General features: G+C 33.2%; 3 non-coding genes across 3 annotated transcripts; 2 read left to right on the top strand and 1 right to left on the bottom strand.

Moving 5' to 3' along the window:
* Positions 1-9646: 9646 nt before the first annotated feature.
* TRNAN-GUU (transfer RNA asparagine (anticodon GUU)) lies at positions 9647-9718 on the top strand. The gene has a single exon. It is a non-coding gene; the product is annotated as a tRNA-Asn (tRNA).
* A 3831-nt stretch (positions 9719-13549) lies between these two features.
* Positions 13550-13630, bottom strand: TRNAL-AAG (transfer RNA leucine (anticodon AAG)). Its single transcript has one exon. It is a non-coding gene; the product is annotated as a tRNA-Leu (tRNA).
* Positions 13631-13729: 99 nt separating this feature from the next.
* TRNAL-AAG (transfer RNA leucine (anticodon AAG)) lies at positions 13730-13810 on the top strand. Its single transcript has one exon. It is a non-coding gene; the product is annotated as a tRNA-Leu (tRNA).
* Positions 13811-14971: the final 1161 nt, after the last annotated feature.

Raw genomic sequence — 14971 nt, 5'->3', positions numbered from 1 at the left:
GTGTTTTTGTGTCATTTACCCTAAAAAAAGGATAAAAAAATTAGTGTGTATTAATTTTCGTCATTTTTAACATAAAAAATATATTTTAGAATTTATACATTTATTTCTATAGACAAAAGTGCAAATAAATTTTTTGCAAACATTATATATTATAAATATATAAAAAAATAAATTCTCAAATGTGAGTGTAAATACTGTAGCTAAAAGTGATACTTAGAATTAGGCCTGACAATCGTGTTGTGTTCGGATTGGCGAGTCAAAATATGCCAACCCAAACACGACCCATTTAAAATATACAGGTCACGGGTTGGCGGGTTTGGAACATAAACCCATATATGACCCACCAACCCATTTATTTATACGGGTTTACAAGTTGGCAGGTTCGTGAGTCAGATTTGGGTTCGTGGGTCCAAATTTTAGATATTTAAGTCTTAAACATCCAAATGAAAATTAAAAACATTCGTAGAAACATGTTACAGACTTAACCTTATAAGTTACGACTTATGACCTTAAACCATCCACCACGAGTAATAATGTCAAAACAATCAAATGGTCTATTAATAAATGGTATATATTATATAATACTTATTAAATATTAATACTTGATACATAAATATATTTAAAAATATAATAATTTTTTTATTAAGAATATAAACGGGTTGGCGGGTCAACCCGTCTATTTTTTGAGAAACTCATATATGACTCGTTTAATAAACGGGTTTGCGGGTTGAAAAACTCAACCCCCACCCATTTATTTCGTGTCGTATCGCGTGTCATATCGAGAATTGACAGCCTTACTTAGAATGCATAAAGTACAATTCCATGAAACATATTTCAATTGTTTTGAATTAAACTTATAAAATGGCCCTTACACTTTTATTTACAACAATTTACAAGCTTTTTTCTTTCTTTTGTTTAATATTTTACCCTTACAACCCAATAAACTTGCCATTTTCAATCTTTTTTTCCCTTTTCTTTCTTTTGTTTTATTTCCTTATAATCCATATTTTCTTATGCCTTCTTAGACACATTTTTTTACTTGCCATTTGCAGTCCTTTAATTTTTTTCATTAAAACTATATTTTTGTAAATACACATTGCAAGATCGATATATACAATGCTAATGCTACCGACCTGATATATTTTTCAAACAACAAATACAACAGTAACCTATCTTTTATCATTACAATTGTTAAATTCTATTAAAAAACAGATTGGCCATACCACAACATACTGTTGGCAAAAAAACTAGATAGAAACTGTAACTTACTAGATAGAAACTGTAACTTACTAACACCTTTCACAAGGTCAGTGTAGCTAAAAGTGCTACTTACAAGATGTACACTTTATTTTTACAGTTATGGCGCCTAATTTTTATAGATTATTCTAAAATCATTTAACTTTTAGAAATAGTTCTTAAACTCTTCTTAATTTTACTTATTCTTTCTATAGTTTTAACCCCTACATTCTTATGAATTATTCAAAAACCATCAAACCTACAAAAATAATCCCTAAACTATTCTCGACTTTTGATAAATCACTCAACGCCCATTTATTTTAAACTTTCTTTGTTTTTTTAAGTTGTGATATACAAAATAAAAAAACACATGTAAGAACCTACAATGAAAGGCGAGCTCAAATACTAGTTATATACAAAATTGTAGAAACGACTCCTCTAATTTGTACTTTTCTTCACATAAGACCCAAAATAGTTTTGATTTGCATAAACGGTTCTTATTTTACTTGAGAGTTTTGGTTTTTTGGTCCATAGAGTTAACATCGATTAGTTTTATTCTATAAAATGTGGATTATATATTTTTAGTTAACTTTTAATAATATGTATTTATATTATTTAGTAGGGGCCTATTTATACCTTACACTTTCCAAGAACAACCTTATCACCCACCCATTTCCTACATTAGAATACGACTAACCCCTATAGTCACCTCCGATGACACCATCTTTTTTTCGATAGGACAAAAACCAAAGCTAAAAATACTAAATTAAAACAAAAACCAAAATCTATAAACCCCAAAATTAACCGATCAATTCGAATTGGGGTTTACAACATTTTCCATTCTTTTAAGTTATTGAATTCGGATTCATGTTTAGTATAACGCCCACGTTTCTTGCTAAGCATTGATTAGATGATTAAGGTCAACAATTATAACTTATTTGATTTAACAAAGGGAAATTATTTGTGTATTATGTGATTATTTGTAGTAGTCGTGACAAGGATTCCAAGGATATAAGGAACACTTAAATTGGACTTATAACGAAGGAATTATGGTCTGTCGAAGTTTTACGATTCTACCCGATTCGACAATGCGCGTCGTAGAAAGTAAAATTTTGTTAGGTTGCTTTTTAGCCTTAGTGATCTAAACAAAAGTCGTAGTAGTTGTTTAACCGAGAGCGTACATATAAAGAACGTCCAAATCTGACTCAATTAGAGAAATTTATGAATTTTCTAATATTCAGCGTAGCAGTGGATAACTTAAATATTGAATTTTAGATCGGTTAATTGTTAGCCAAAACAATCTAAACGAGAGTCGAAGATCTCGTTAATAGGAGTCTAACGATAAGAATATAGTCGAAAATAGACGTCGGATGACAAAGTTATGCATTTTATACATGCTTTAACAGTCTAAGCCTGTGTGAAATAAATAAAGTTAAAATTAGCCGAAAGTGTCTAAGTGAAAATTGTAGATCTTGTCGATAACTATGCGTGGATATAAAGAACGTTGAAAACGGGGCTCATATGAAGAAGTTACATAATTTTGAATTTGGAATTTCATTGCACGGATCTGCACCCTGCATGCGTCCTTCTAGAAGCTGCCGCATAGCACCAGCCAGATTCTGACACGTGAAACCACACCGGGCAAGAACATCGACCATGTGTGCGGTGCGCAAGGCCATTGCACGACGCGTATGCTTGTATCCCAGCCTATAAATAATTCATTTGTGTTCAACCATTTCTCACAATTCTCTTTACAACTCTCTCTCTCGATTTCTACTCTTTTGGTCCAGATTCTTCTTAGAGTTTAGGATATTTTGGTAAGTTTAGAAGTCCCTAGGAGCCCGCTATCTAGTAGCTATCAACCTGGAGTTCCGCCAGTGTAATTTTTGAACTTTTGTCCAGGGAATCTATATATGTTAAATTACACTATATTTTATTCTAGTGCAATTTATTTTTAAAATTCATAGTCACTGTTATGAATTTATAATAAGATTTGCTAGTAGTTCCAATCTCATATTACTGATTAATCTACCTACGAGGATGATGTCTAGGATGGATTTAGTGAGATATTTAAAGTGAGATTTCCAAACAATATACTCTGTATACCAAACGGACGCTACCTTCGATATAATCCTACCTGGTTATCCCTTATCAACTATAGATTAATTGAATTTGGAATTAATGATGGATCTAGGCTATCTTTATTCATAAGGAATATTATGCTAAGACTTAGTGTTAACTGAACCTAGGTTACGTCAAATAAAAAGCCAAGTGCTAAAGTGAAGTGCTGTCCAAGTTTTGAGTCACCACTTTAGCAAATTAGTGCATCGTTATTTTCATCTTACACAAAGATATAAGTATTTAAGATAATTACATGCTATGTGTGTCTATTATCTGTGTTCCTGAATCTATGCTAAATGAAGTATATATACATGTTTTATTTTAAACTGTATAAGTATTTTATTGGGTAAAAATGGGTAGATGTAAGATGATATAGATGATGAGAGATGAAAGTTGATATAGATGATGAGAGATGAAAGTTGATATAGATGATGACATACCTTGAATTTAAAGATGATCTAGTCGTCAAGCGGAGTATAGATGACGACCAAAGACTATTCTAAACAGTCTAGTGGAATGCTAACAGGCTCGCAACGTGTAGGTGTTTTTAAACTAAGTGTTCACCAAGTGTACTCCAACCCCTATAGTTTCTTTATTGATATATTGCTAAGGAATCCCGTAATCAGTATTTTCTATCCCGAAGATGATTCCTTAGGATAAGTCCCCTGAATTAGATGCTTTACGGTCAGAAAGTGAGGATAATGAAAATAAGTAATTGGGTTGAATGTTTTGATAAAAATATATAATTAATAGAATTTAATTATTGTGGGTTGAAAACATTATGTGCTCATCAGACCCTAAGCCCGACTCACCCAGTTTCTTGTACAATAGGCAGTGACACGAGAGCATATGTGTGATGTTATGTTGAGCAATTTATGGATGCTTATAAGCCAGTAGTTTAGATAAACTTGTCTAAGGCCCATATTATTTTTTGTTTATTCTTATGTACTTTATTAACAATGACATTTCAACATATTCAATATAAATAAAATACATTTCTTCAGAAATTCTTTGATAATATTATTATCATGTTTTGAAAACAAATTCCGCAATATTGTTCTTCAAAAAAGATACTCTGATTTTTAATAAACATAAATAAATCGGTCTTTTCCGGCCGTGAAATTGAAGATGTCATATTTAGGGTTCATGAATTTTGCAAAGATGCAAAGAGTTCGCGTTTCCTCTCATCATGTCCCCGTATAAAAATTAGGCAATTCCCAGATGACATTATCTCCTAAATTCAAATCAACATCAATTCAATATGGTTTACTTGATCAAATGATGGAATAAAAAATGAATTTCAGAGATGATCCTTAATTTTGGTATCCTTAATGATATTGCTTTAACTTGTCTTTTTTGGCTACCAGCCACCACCCATCCTCCGCTTAACCAATTTTTACGAAATTTTGTTTTGGAGAATTGAAGACCATTAGAGCTGCATTTTAGATAAAATTTTCTAGTCCAATCTTGGAAATCCTCATCCCATTATGGAGATTGCCGTAATAAAATACGGACAATATTTTTAGCTATTATCAATAAAGGTAATTTAATATATTTTTTAAAAGTTCAGCTTGTAACAAAATACTTCTTGTTTTGTGTCCATGTGGAATGGTCTCCATTAAGTCTTCCTGGATGTTTTTTTAGGTGGAGGGGGGGGGGGGGGGGATTGTTTATTTAAAATTTCGAATTCTGACTTTTTACCCAACTGATCTATAATATTTAAAAAAAAAATCAGATTAGGTCGAATATAAGAAAAGGGAAATCTTGCTTTTTTTCCAAAAAAAGCGGGGAATGAGGATTTCCTTAAACGGTCCCCAAATAACCAATTTACACCTTTGAACGCACATAGATCTTTTGATTATGGATTGATGAAAATCTGGTTCTTTCAAATAACTTATAAAACCCAAATTTTTATTATTAATTTTTTTTATCAATATTAAAATTTGAATGATTTAAATTAGACTGTTTCAAAGTTTCTAAAGTTTGTGTCGAACGATTTGAAAAATCTATATGTTTATATTTTCTTGTCCGAAGCTGGTGTCCCAACCCTTGTATTATGCCTTGTTCTTTTCGTCGTTTTTTAAAATTTTGGTGTAACTCGTTTATTAATTTGTATGACCATCAATGGGGGGTTTTTTTTTTACCGATTTCGTTTATTCCACTAGAGTTTTTTTTGACCTCTAAGTTTAGCTATAATTGTGATCCATAAAAAAAATGAAACGATTATTTAAATCAATTTGGGCTTGGATTTTTTCTAGTTTGTCTATTTTCTGTTCATAATCTGGAGAATTAGGATCTATTTTATGTTCATATTCTCGAGAATTAAGATAGGGAAAAAGGCTATAATGAATTTTATTTAGTTCATATGTTTTTGCCCAATTTTCTATCGAAATTTGATTTATGATTGAAGATGAAAACAATTTATTGATTCTTCCACGATACATCCCAGTCAAAAAGGGATCATTCATTTTAACTAGGTAATTCTTTTTGTTAACTAGACAATTTTTTTTACAGTCTCAACATTACACAATCTAGTTTTTATTTCAAGTATGTTTATAGAAAGAAATATTGTCTCTAAAACCTCAATTCTATTTATAATTTCATTATTTAAGTTGTTATTTTTCTCTTTATTAGTATAAAACCACTTGGTGTATAGTGTATCAGCGGATAGTTTTTCTAATGTAGACAACGATATCTTTTTGCTATCATTTCCCCAAAAGTTGACAAACTGGGAGGGTATGTAAAAAATATTTTTTTTTTCCATCACTTTGACGTGTATAAAAAAATGTTGTGACGTTTCTTTTCTTACATACATTTTTTTATTTCTTTTTCTTATGTATCGTAATGGAGGATTCCATCGATTATAATCGAAAAAAGGTTAGAATAGGTTTTTCAAACAAAGAAAATGATTTTTCTTCATCTTTTTTTGCCAAGTATTTCTAAATACAAATCTTCTTGATTCTCATACATATAAGAAAGCGGTGTATTGTTTTTAAGTTTCGCTGGGTCAATTTTCTTGAGGTTGTTCGGTTTCTTACTAATAATGGGTAACAACATTCTACCTAAATAATACACACAAGTAACAAATAAGAAAATATTAATGATACCAACTATAGACATAGAATTTGCCAATTCTAACACAAATGACATATTAGATCGAATGTACTTACAAATAGATCGATAGAATGTAACCAATTATCCAACCAACAAAACTACTTGTTACAAAAATAATCTTGCTGTTGCATTGAAACATAAAAATGTTGACTAATCTTGCTAACATTGAACTTGGTAAAACGAAATGATTGAATAATTAAAAAATGAGATTATTCAGGAATACACATTGAATGCTGAGATTACGCATTGAATTTCTTTTAGTAGATCTATAATCAAATAAGTGTTTGTGAGTATTGCAGAAAAAGTGAAACAAAAGATACAGTAGAGCTAGGATAATTATTGTATGATGTCTACTCAGTGCTAGATGCAGAGGCGCGTAATAGATCGATACGAACATTATGAGCTGTCCCGTAATAAAACCAGTTGTTGCTGATACCTTTTTCTTGGTTCCTTCTTCTCCTTCTTCCATAATGTGAGCTCGAAGAAGGAAGAGATAGGAGGGGCCTATGGAGAATGTGGTCAGAAATCCATAATAGAGTCCGACCACAACGACCGAATTGATTATCTTCATGCATAAGGATACTAGATTTCCTAGTAGAAAAGATTTCAAAATCATCACAAACCTCCCTTTTCTTTTCTATTGCAATTTATGGATTATTATATGATGATTTTGAAACTTTCCATATATAGAAATAAAAAGAGATAGACTAGAAATGACATTTGTTATGTTAATGGCACTAAAAGGATATTAAATGAATGGAATTGAGATATGGATGAAATATAATGAAATAGAGCCACTTTGGGGGTTCCCTATGAAATGAAGCATGGAAGGGAGCCACTACAAAGAAGTTTCGAGAGTTACTGTAACGTCCGCGTTTCCAGGCTAGGTATTTTCGTTGATGTAATAGTTTAAGTTAACCTTTGTAACCCGTTTTGAAATAATAAGAGCGTATTATTTGTGTATTATGTGTTTCGTGCTTAATTGTTTAATAATGTGATTTGATTAATTAAGAATAAAATAGGCGTCAAAATTTAAGTGTAAAATAAACTCAATATCTTTGCATAAAGTCGTAGTAGTCGAAACAAGGATTCCGAAGATATAAAGAATGCCGAAATCCGAGTTATAACGAAGAAGTTATGACCTGTCGAAATTTCGCGACAGAACCGGCAATGCTGAGTGACGTAAAAAGTGAAATTTACGTTAGAGCAATATTTAGCCTTAGCTATCTAAACGAAAGTCGTAGAGTTCGATAAATCGAGAGCGCGCATAAAAAGAACGCCCAAATCTGACTTCGTATGAGGAAGTTATGATTTTCTGAAGTTTCGACTTAAGCGGTATGCAGCCCGAATACTCGATTTGAGATCGAGCGGTTTTAGCTGAAGCAATCTAAACGAGAAACGAATATCTCGTTGTTAGTAACGAAACGATGAAAAGTTATGCGAGAACGGACGTCGGACGAAGAAGTTATGAATTTATAACGGAGTTTTCATGTCCGGTCCTACTAAAAAAAATAAAAATAAAATAAAGTCAAAATTAGCTAACGGAGTCTAAACGAAAGTTGTAGAGCATAGTCTCACCTACGCGTGGATATAAAGAACGTCGGAAACGGAGCTCGTATGCGAAAGTTACGCAATTTAGAAGTTTGACAGTCAAATTACGTCGAGCGTAATTTGAGTACGCTCAGCGTACTCAGAAGGGTGCAAGTTGTCTGACCAATACTCGAGTGCCACCAATTGACGCATGTAGTGAAGTCAAAGTACGCCCAACGCGTACGAAGTACGCCCAGCGTAATCCTAGACCCCCAGCCTATAAATAGAAACCGAGATCAATCATTTTCTCTTGTTCAAACTCTTTCTTCTCTCTAATTATTGCCTCGATTTGCGTGCCAATCATATCCCAAAGCCCCGGTATCATTCCCGAGCCCCGAAGCAAGATCCAAAGTCCCGAGGATCCCGAAGAGCGTTATTCCCGAGCCGAAGCCCTGCTCGCGAGGAGCCCGGTTTTTGTGAAAATCTTCTAGATCTACGGAGAAACACTACTTCTGCAAGCCGTAGTGTTGTCCGATCATCTTTTGATCAAGTGAGTGTGTGGTTACTTTCTTCCAACACAATATTATGAAGTATTTTATATAAAATACGTGCTATGGGTATATATTTTGTTGTTATATGTGTGAATGTATATTCACTCTCTTCTATCTCATAGATCTGATTTATTCTCTGTGAAATACGTGTTATGTGTGTGTGCCTCATCTGTTATGCGGAATATGTATTGATTAAAGCATGCTACAGGTTTTTAAACTATGTATAAAAATGTATATTTTTATCTACTAATATGTTGGGTAGAACATGGGTAGATAGTCGGTGTGTAATAAACAGATGAGAGGCCTCGTTGGTGTTTCGATTTAGTCGTCTAACGGAGTTTAGATGACGACCACGGACTTTTCTAGATAGTCTCATGGAACACTAGCAGGCTCGCCACCTGTAGGTGTTAATGGACTTGGGTGTTTATTCGCTGTACTCCATCCCCCCATGGTTGCCTTATTTGACATATATTGTCGGGAAACCCTCGAAAGCATGTGTTGTCGCCCCGATGAAATATTCTTAGACTAGGTCCCTTGTGTTAGTTATTTTAGGGACATAAAATGAGAATAACGGGAATGGGTAATTGGGTTATTGTTGGTTGATGAAAATTAATTTAATTATTTATTGTGGGTTGAAAACCCTATATGCTCACCAGGCTCCCAAGCCTGACCCACTCAGTTTCTTTGTATTACAGGAAGTGGCGCGAGGGCATAAGATGGATAATCATTAAGTTGTTTTGTTTACAAGTCTGTATATGTATATATTTGTTGAATGACTTGTAATGTTATCGTTTATGCTTTATGGTCTGTATCGGAACATGACATCCCGAGTTTTGATTATATAATGAAAATACATTTCTTTATGAAATGCTTTGGTAAATATTATTTTATCATGTTTTGTTTTTGGGAACAAATTCCGCATCTCTTTTAAAATCAAAAGGATTTACTTTGAAAATTTTTAAAAAGCATAAATGAAACCGGTCTTTTCTGGCCGAGATTTTGGGGATGTCACAGTTACGAAGAAAGCTTCGAGCTCATATTGGTCATGGGTTGAGAACGGGAATGGAACTCTATGAAATCGAATCTCCCGTTCTTACTCAGTAGCTCAGTAGTAGAGCGATCGGCTGTTAACCGATTGGTCGTAGGTTTGAATCCTACTTGAGGAGATTTGTAAATCACCGTCAACACCTTGGTGTAGTCCTGGGATACTCCTTCGTTCCATAGCCCTGGGGCTATTTACAACTATCCAATTAATAATTCTCAGATGTACTAGTACTAGCAGTGCATCAAAGATGCAATCATCGATTCTCCCGGGAGGCTACAATTGTCGCGAGCAAACGTATTAATGACGAGGAACACTTTTTTGTTATACTACTAATTATTCTATAGCAAAAGAAGCATTCTTTTACACAAGGTGTTTGTGTGAACCATCTAAAGGCATGGATGTAGTCAAAGTTGTAATAACAACTAGTCCTATAGTCACCACCTTCAAAATCAAAGACCTTGTGGCTTACGCCAACCTCCTTGTATCTGCTTACACTGAAGAACAAAATACTTCCGTCGGATAAAGTTGTACTGATTCCATCGTCAATCGAACCAGGGCACACGGTTCTTGTCCACTTCCCCTTTACTTTTGGCCGACGATGAAGAACCCACCCACCTTCGCCAGCAATAAAGGGTGAAATATCATGGAGGTTGAGTGACTTTAGAAGAGAGGTTAAGGTAGACATGTCTTTCAATGATGGTGGTCGATATGAGGAGGGGGTAATATAGAGACGATGGTGGAGGAGGGGATGACAGTGGTTGGTGCAATGATGATGATGACGACAATGATGATGCTTCTCCAACGAGAGTAGTTTAGGTTTAGGAGGAAAATGATCTGTCAAGGATGAAGCACCTCAAAGGGACGAAGGATGAAGGGGACAAGGTTAAGGCAAAGGCTTATGTCATTTTCTTTTAATGATGTACAATTTAAAAAAATTAACTTGAAGATATAATGAAGGACAACAATTATTTGGACACATTTAAGAGAGTTAAACTAACGAATGCTAACCGTAAGGACCAAAATCATATTGAAACCTTCAAATAAAGACCATTTGAACAAGTCAAAACTATTTTGGACATTATCTAAAGAAAAATGCAAGCCACATGACTATATATATATATATATATATATATATATATATATAATTTTATTGAATAATACTTTTTAGAATATTCACTAAAATATTTTTTAATTATTATTTATATATTTTTCGATGACGAAAATTAATATCATGTAACTTTTTATTTTCTTATTTTTGGACCCCAAAATATGCCATCAGAAATACATCTTAATGTCTTATAAAAATATTCTTTGATCAAATGAACCATTTTAATTCATCAAAAACATTACAATTTACACACGATCTTCTTTTTTGCTATTTATTCCACTTTTTTGCTATTTATTCCAAGTTCCAACTCCAAAAATCAATATGCTTGCTTTCAAAGCCAGTCACGTTTTTATTTTCCAAATGATTAGTAATGTGCAATAATGTCATCTAATAGCAGAAACATCGTTGGCCTAAAAAAGACAATGAGTAAATGATAGTGAGTACGGGCATTTAATATATTTTCCTCACACGTATTCATAAATTTGGTTGAAAAATATGGTTGGTTTAAGTAATGTTTTAAAGTCGCTCCTTGTATGGTTGATTAATGTTTTAAAGTAGGTGCTGCTAATAAGACACCCTTAGACACCTTATAATCATTTTTATAAAAAGTCAACCTATAATCAACTTCTTGTAATCATTTTTTTTGGAAAACAATGCAATTTCAACCAATAAAAATATTTCAAACATTAATTAGGGTTGTCTAAATAGTAAAATAGGGTGTCTTATTAGCCAACCCCTTTAAAGTATCTCCTATCAAATTGTTTATGCCTTTTTTCTAGGAAAAACAAACTCATTAACGGGCTTGAAACTACAGCCCAATCAAGACCATAGTCCGTATAATTTATGGGAAATCGAGTAATTTTTTTTTGTTTATTTAGAAAAATAATCATTATAAATTTGTTTTTGAAAAATCGTTTTTGGAATGGACAGTATCAGAGGCTAGTTCGAAGTGTGTGTTTGGCTCGGCCCATCAACTACATTCTGGAATACCTATTCCGAACTAATCCGACTTGTTTCGGATCTTGATTTAAAAAACCGAATTACGGATTTATTCCGACACATTCCAGAAAAGTATCTACAAACCCATTCGGACAGATTCTGACCACTACTACACATTTCATAGTTAAACATCAAAGCAGATATAGTACATGATCTTGATGATCTGGTCGTTTTACGGCTAAATCATTTATTCTTACACTTTTGATAGTTTGATTTTAAGTTTTTTGTTTTAGTAACTTAGTCTGGAACATGAAGAGCATGTCTGGAATGCACAAAACATGTTCCAAACTTGCTATAGATGTTTACATTGGATTCAGGACCAACTCGAAAGTAGTTTACTTGTTTATATTAGGCTAGTATACGTCAAGAACTTGTATTCTAGAATAAAGAAACCATTTTGGAAGGTCCGTACTGCAAGGAATTGTCCGGAACACGGAGAACAAGTCCGGAATGTGAAGAACTGGTCTGAAATGTTCATCACATTTTGTTCTAGAACACCATTTAAATTTATGAATTACCTTAAAATTAATTTGTTTGTATTTATTTGCAACATGATAAGATTTTTGAAGCATCACTTACACTAACTTGCAACCCGTAATTGACGTGGATATTCTTGCGACACTCAAAGACAAACTGTCACGCGAGACTATGTTCTAAAAGACCTATTTTGGGAGGTGGTTAGATATTCCTTTCAGGGGTAGAAGAAAATCCTTTACTTTTACATTACGTGTTTACCACGAACTTATGACGAACCCTCGAAGCAAAGTCGAAGAAATGGTTTTTGATAATAGAGGTATGAGCTATCTTTTTGGAATAAATACTTCTGCCTCCTCACCGGCTTCCACTTTGGTAAATATTTTTTTGCTTTCGTTTTCGACGTTGCCTTTTGATCCCATGTATTTCATGTGATTAAGAAGAATGTCTTTGTGAAATTAAAACAACTGGTTGATGTGTTTGACAATTCGCTTAATGACTTATCAGATGAGGATGTGGTTTGTATATATCTTCTATATCTATTAGAAAAGGATTCCAATGGGCGGTTGTCTCGTCAGCCTGTAACATAGACAAATTTCGTTTTGCTATCCAACCTTGATGTATTCAACATGTATCATGTCGTTAATTTATACTTATCAATACTAGTATTTTTTACAAATTTATTGTGAAATTTGTTACGTCGCATATATCCATGAGAGGATAATTAGCATCAATTGTACCCTCAGCTATGTACTGTGTTCAATAAGGTTGATAAACTTATATATCCAGTGCAACCAAAACGTACAAAACCTCAAAAATTGACGTACATCGTAAACATTAGCAATTAAATATTTTTTTGCTTGCTAACATTATAATACATGATTCTTTCAGATATTAATTCTTGAGAGTTTTTCTGTAAACAATTTGTTTGGTACCCAACAACAAAATGTAATTCCTTAAGCATTGGATGATCGAAACTGAAAAAGATGCATGTGGATCAATGCAATTTGTTTGAAGCGTAATTAATGAAAAACTATTGGTAATTTGTTTGAAACGTAACTAGAGTTTGACAAGTATAAAAAAAAATGCTCTTGATAAAAATTTCACTTTTAAGTTGCAACAAATATGATAAAACCAAGTAACTATCTATATCTTGAAATTTTTTAAAAGGCTTAGAAAGAGCAAATTTTGACGATTTTAGTTCAAATATAAAACTTGGATTCTCTCGTATAATAATAAAACATCGGTAAAATGAAAACGAATTTTAAATCACATGCTCTATAAAAATACACCATAAATATTTTTTCACTTCGAAAAATACCAACTTTTGGCATTAAAGTAGTATGAGCAACAAAATCAAAAAACAGAAAATGTTGAGAGTGGGATTTGAACCCACGCCCTTTCGGACCAGAACCTTAATCTGGCGCCTTAGACCAACTCGGCCATCTCAACTCATGCCTCGAATGACAAAACATTTTATTTTTGAAGTATTAAATTCAAACATCAGGTCTATAATTAAAATATATTATCTCAAAATCCCCAACAAAAAAAGTTGAGATGGCCGAGTTGGTCTAAGGCGCCAGATTAAGGTTCTGGTCCGAAAGGGCGTGGGTTCAAATCCCACTCTCAACAAACATTATCATTTTTTTTATTCTTTTCCCATTTAAAACAAAATCAAACTATTTTGAGATTTTCTATCTTTCTTCAGCTACTCAGTTGTATTGGTTCGAAAAAAAAAAAATTAAAGGTTAAAAATGTAAAAACACATCCTTTACAACACACGTGACTAACAAGCTTGATTGAATCTATGTGTGTAATTTTAGTTGGTTCTCACTTGAATACGAATCATCACCCACTCCCAGCAGCAGCAACGGGTACCCATCAAATCCCTCCCTGTAACTGTAACTGTAACCACTGCTTATAAAATCATTTTCCTTTTCATCCTCAGAATGAATAAAGCGTATCAACTCTTTCTTAACAGGTAATGCCGATTCAGATTCTAACAAAAACCTAAAAGATTCTTGTTTCTCATTCAGCCACCATCTATCGTTCTTTATGCTGCAATCTTCTACTCGCATAACATCTTTTGGAGTGTATGGTAATTCTATGACTGATGATGATGATGATGACACAAAATGGTCTTCTTTTAGGTGTCTCTCAACAGGCATCATGCAAAGTTGGTTTTCATCACCATCATCATCATCATCATCATCTTGTGAGCTTGAAAGCTTGTTCATCTCTCTCTGAAATTCATCTCTCTCACTCTTCTCCTCCCAACCTAACAACAAAGGCACTGGCTTTTCCAACAGTGTAGGATCATTATCAAAACAAAACTCCTCAACATCTTTCAAGTTATCAGATTCCACACCCAAGTATGGAATTCTGAAGCTCTGATCATACCAAATACTAGATTTTGAGCTTGTAGGATTCCATTCCAATGATGATATATGCCCAGACTTAATCCATTTTGTTTTGTAAGCTTCTGAATGATAGTGATCATATTGAAAACCAGATTTTGGAGCAAAAGAAAATTCCAAATCATTATCATGATTCCATTCCAGGTGTCGTCTCTCTGATGATGATGGAAAATCATCATCTAAGTATGACATATGGTGAGACAGAGACTTGATGGGTTGTCTTTTGTTTGCTTCATGACACTTCATTAATGACACATAAGAAGAAGGCAGTTTGTATTTCGAGTTGGTTTCATCTTGACACTGACAAAAATCAAAATACATCAACTTTTTAGCTAATCGAAAAATAGAATATTTTCGTCTATTATTAAGAATAAGA

Source organism: Lactuca saligna, chromosome 8 (genome assembly GCF_052625555.1).
Source record: "Lactuca saligna cultivar CGN05327 chromosome 8, ASM5262555v1, whole genome shotgun sequence".
NCBI classification, from domain to species: Eukaryota; Viridiplantae; Streptophyta; class Magnoliopsida; order Asterales; family Asteraceae; genus Lactuca; species Lactuca saligna.
Note: the sequence above shows the minus strand (reverse complement) of the source record. Positions and strands in the feature narration are given on the sequence as shown.